We start from the raw sequence: 5,716 nt of genomic DNA, 5'->3' as shown, positions 1-5,716 counted from the left end.
ATTTTGTATCATTTATGCCACTAATTGTGTCCAACTACTGAGTTATGCCATCAGAAGTTACAACTACTCAAAAATACCATCTTTCTTGAGATACGTGCTCAAAAATGCCATTAGATGCCTAAAAATGTCATCAGTTCGTAAGATGTTTCCTCAAAATGCCATTAGACACCGTTATTGTTAGGTCAAACCCATTGACCATGGTATATGAAAAAATTACCCCCAACTCACATGTCAGCTTTTTCTATCTCATAATGATAAGTGTGAGCCCCACTTGTCAGGAGTAAGAAAGCTAATAATTCTAGTGGAAAAAATGTTGTTGGGATTGCTACTTCTTGAGCTTGCGTTGATTTTTTCCTTGAAGTGGAAAGGGTGATGCAGCAAAGTAGAGATAAGTATTTCCCTCAGTTAAGAACCAAGGTATCAATCCAGAAGGAGGCACAAGCAAGTCTCCAATAAATGCACCTGCACAAACTAACAAACACTTGCACACAATGCGAAAAAGGGGTTGTCAATCCCTTCACGGTGACTTGCAAGAGTGAGATCTAATAGAGATAGGTATAAAAGATAAATAAAAGAGAAAACTAAAGTAAATATGAATAAATTGCAGCAAGGTATTTTTTTGTCTTTGTTTTGTTTATAGATCTGAAAATATATGATGGAAAATAGACCTGGGGGACATAGGTTTCACTAGAGGCTTCTCTCTTGAAGAAAACATATGATGGTAAACAAATTACTATTGCGCAATTAATAGAAAAGCCCAAAGTTATGACGATATCTAAGGCAATGATCATGAATATAGGCATCACGTCCATGACAAGTAGACCAAAACGATTCTGCATCTACTACTATTACTCCACACATCGATCGACTCCTGCCTGCATCTAGAGTATTAAGTTCATAAGAGCAGAGTAACGCCTTAAGCAAGATGACATGATGTAGAGGAATAAACTCAAGCAATATGATATAAACCCTATCTTTTTATCCTTAATGGCAACAATACAATACGTGCCTCGCTGCCCCTTCTATCACTTGGAGAGGACACCACAAGATTGAACCCATCACAAAGCACTTCCCCCATTGCAAGAAAAACCAATCTAGTTGGCCAAGCCAAATCGATAGATCGTAGAGAATTACTAAGCTATCCCAATCATGCATAAAAGAGTTTAGAGAAGACTCAAATAATATTCATAGATAATTTGATCATAAATCCACAATTCATTGGATCTTAACAAACGCACCGAAAAGAAGATCACATCGAATAGATCTCCAAGAACATTGAGGAGAACATTGTATTGAAGATCAAAGAGAGAGAAGAAGCTGTATATCTACTAGCTATGGATCCTTAGGTCCATGGTAAACTACTCACGCTTCATCAAAAGGGCAGTAAGGTTAATGTATAGGCCCTTTGTGATCAATTCCCCCTCCGGTGGAGTGCCGGAAAAGGCCCCCAGATGGGATCTCACGGGAACAGAAGCTTGTGGCGGCGGAAAGGTATTTTTGGTGTGCCCCATGGTATAAGGGGAATATTTGAGGATTTATAGTGCAGAGATTAGGTGAAGACGGTCCACGAGGGGACCACAAGCCAGGGGGCACGCCCGCACGGCTTGTGGCCGCCTCGTGGGTCTTCTGGCCTCCTCTCCAAGTCTAGTGGGTTTCTTCTGGTTCAAGAAAAATCACCGTACAATTTGATATTCCTTTTCTGTAAAAGTCAAAGACAAGGAAAAAATAGAAACTAGCACTGGGCTCTAGGTTAATAGGTTAGTCCCAAAAATAATATAAAATAGCATATTAATGCATATAAAACATCCAAAATATATAATATAATAGCATGGAACGATCAAAAATTATAGATACCTTGGAGACGTATCAAGCATCGCCAAGCTTAATTCCTACTCGTCCTCGAGTAGGTAAATGATAAAAACAGAATTTTTGATGTGGAATGCTACCTAACGTATTTATCAATGCAATTTTCTTTATTGTGTCAAGAATATTCAGATCCATAAGATTCAAAATAAAAGTTTAATATTGACATAAAAATAATAATACTTCAAGCATACTAATAAAGCAATCATGTCTTCTCAAAATAAGATGGCCAAAGAGAGTTATCCCTACAAAATCATATAGTCTAGCTATGCTCCATCTTCATCACACAATATATTTCACCATCTCAACCCCGATGTTAGTCAGGCAATTGTTTCATACTTTTAGTGTTCTCAAACATTTTCAACTTTCATGCAATACATGAGTGTGAGCCATGGATATAACACTATAGGTGGAATAGAATATGCTGGTTGTGGAGAAGACAAAAAGGAAGGAGAAAGCCTCACATCAACTAGGAAAATTAATGGGCTATGAGGATGTTCATCAGTTGATATCGATGCAAGTGAGTAGGGATTTCCATGCAATAGATGCACTAGAGCTCTAAGTGTATGAAAGCTCAAAAAGAAACTAAGTGGGTGTGCATCCAACTCGCTTACTCATGAAGACTAGGGCAATTTGAGGAAGCCCATCATTGGAATATACAAGCCAAGTTCTATAATGAAAAATTCCCACTAGTATATGAAAGTGATAAAATAAGAGACTCTTTATCATGAAGAACATGGTGCTATTTCAAAGAACAAGTGTGGAAAAGGATAGTAACATTGTCCCTTCTCTGTTTTTCTCTCATTTTTTTCCTTGGGCTTCTTTGGCCTCTTTTTTTATTTGGGCTTCTTTGGCCTCCTTTATTTTCTTAAAGTCCGGAGAGTCAGCCCAACTTGTGAGGGAATCATAGCTTCTATCATTATTTCCTCACATGGGACTATAACTAATAGTGATGATCATCACACTTTTATTTACTTAAAACTCAAGAATTAAAACTCGATACTACAACAAAGATATGACTCTATATGAATGCCTCATGCATATGAGAACAATATGACAATGATGGTATGTGTCATAATAAAATGGAATAGTATAAGTTGAATGGCAATATATCCCGAAATGGCTATGGAAATGCCATAATAGGTAGGTATGATCGCTATTTTGAGGAAGGGTATATGGTCGGTTTAATGCCCCAGCGAAAGTTGTGTGGTACTAGAGACGCTAGCAATGGTGGAAAGGTGAGAGGGCGTATAATCCATGGACTCAACATTAGTCATAAAGAACTCACATACTTATTGCAAAAGTTTATTATCCATCGAAATAAAGTACTAATACGCATGCTGCTACCTCTTGAGCACTGCGTTGGTTTTCCCTTGAAGAGGAAAGGGTGATGCAGCAAAGTAGTGTAAGTATTTCCCTCAGTTTTTGACAACCAAGGTATCAATCTAGTAGGAGGCCACACGCAAGTCCCTCGTACCTACACAAACAAATAAGAACCTTGCAACCAACATGATAAAGGGGTTGTCAATCCCTTCACGGCCACTTGCCAAAGTTAGATCTGATAGAGATGATAAGATAATATTTTTGGTATTTTTATGATAAAGATTAAAAGTAAAGATTGCAAAATAAACGGTGCCAGAAATAACTTGTTGACGGGAGATTAATATAATGGAGAATAGACCCGGGGGCCATAGGTTTCACTTGTGGCTTCTCTCAAGATAACATAAGTATTACGGTGGGTGAACAAATTACTGTCGAGCAATTGATAGAAAAGCGAATAATTATGAGAATATCTAGGCATGATCATGTATATAGGCATCACGTCCGTGACAAGTAGACCAACTCCTGCGTGCATCTACTACTATTACTCCACACATCGACCGCTATCCAGCATGCATCTAGAGTATTAAGTTCATAAGAACAGAGTAATGCATTAGGTAAGATGACATGATGTAGAGGGATAAACTCAAGCAATATGATATAAACCCCATCTTTTTATCCTCGATGGCAACAATACAATATGTGTCATTTCCCTTTCTGTCACTGGTATCGAGCAACGCAAGATTGAACCCAAAGCTAAGCACTTCTCCCATTTCAAGAAAGATCAATCTAGTAGACCAACCAAACTGATAATTCGAAGAGACCTGCAAAGATAAAAAATCATACATAAAAAAATTCAGAGGAGATTCAAATATTGTTCATAGATAATCTTGATCATAAACCCACAATTCATCAGATCTCGACAAAAACACCGCAAAAAGAGTTACATCAAATAGATCTCCAAGGAGATCGATGAGAACTTTTTATTGAGATCTAAAGAGAGAGAAGAAGCCATCTAGCTAATAACTATGGACTCGAAGGTCTGAGGTAAACTACTCACACATCATCGAAGAGGCTATGGTGTTGATGTAGAAGCCCTCCGTGATCGATGCCCCCTCCAGCGGAGCGCCGGAAAAGGCCCCAAGATGGGATCTCACGGGTACAGAAGGTTGCGGCGGTGGAAATAGGGTTTCATGGTGCTCCTGGATGTTTTCAGGGTATATGAGTATATATATAGGCGAAGGAAGTTGGTCTGGAGATCCACCAGGGGGCAGGCGCGCCTCCCTACCTCGTGGCCTCCTTGCTTTTTTCTTAACGTCCACTCCAAGTCCTCTGGATCACGTTTGTTCCAAAAATCACGCTCCCGAAGGTTTCATTCCGTTTGGACTCCGTTTGATATTCCTTTTCTGCGAAACACTGAAATAGGAAAAAAATAGCAATTTGCACTGGGCCTTGGGTTAATAGGTTAGTGCCAAAAATAATATAAAAGTGTATAATAAAGCCCATTAAACATCCAAAACAGAATATATAATAGCATGGAACAATCAAAAATTATAGATACGTTGGAGACGTATCAAGCATCCCCAAGCTTAATTCCTGCTCATCCTCGAGTAGGTAAATGATTAAAAATAGAATTTTTGATGTGGAATGCCTTATAGCATATTCTTCCATGTAATTTTCTTTATTGTGTCATGAATGTTCAGATCCGAAAGATTCAAGATAAAAGTTTAATGTTGACATAAAAATAATAATACTTCAAGCATGCTAACCAAGCAATTATGTCTTATCAAAATAACATAGCCAAAGAAAGCTTATCCCTACAAAATCATATAGTTTGGCCATGCTTCATTTTCCTCACACAAAATGCTCTCATCATGCACAAGTCCGATGACAAGCCAGGCAATTGTTTCATACTTAGCATTTTCAAACTCTTTCAAATTTTACACAATATATGAGCGCGAGCCATGGACATAGCACTATGGGTGGAATAGAATATAATGATTGAGGTTGTGTGAGAAGACAAAAAAGAGAAAGTCTCACATTGACGCGGCTAATCAATGGGCTATGGAGATGCCAACTGATTGATTTCAATGCAAGGAGTAGGGATTGCCATGCAACGGATGCACTAGAGTTATAAATATATGAAAGCTCATCAAAGAAACTAAGTGGGTGTGCATCCAACTTGCTTGCTCACGAAGACCTAGGGCATTTGAGGAAGCCCATCATTGGAATATACAAGCGAAGTTCTATAATGAAAAATTCCCACTAGTATATGAAAGTGACAAAATAAGAGACTCTTTATCATGAAAATCATGGTGCTACTACGAAGCACAAGTGTGGAAAAGGATAGTAACATTGTCCCTTCTCTCTTTTTCTCTCATTTTTTATTGTTTTTATTTGGGCCTTCTCTCTTTTTTTGGCCTCTATTTTTCTTTCCCTTTTATTTATTTATTTTTTCGTCTGGAGTCTCATCCCAACTTGTGGGGGAATCATAGTCTCCATCATCCTTTACTCACATGGGACAATGCTCTAA

The sequence above is a fragment of the Triticum urartu genome, chromosome 6A (assembly GCF_056163025.1).
Source record: "Triticum urartu cultivar PI428250 chromosome 6A, HENAU_Tu73, whole genome shotgun sequence".
In the NCBI taxonomy this organism is placed as follows: Eukaryota; Viridiplantae; Streptophyta; class Magnoliopsida; order Poales; family Poaceae; genus Triticum; species Triticum urartu.
This window is presented reverse-complemented; position numbering follows the sequence as displayed.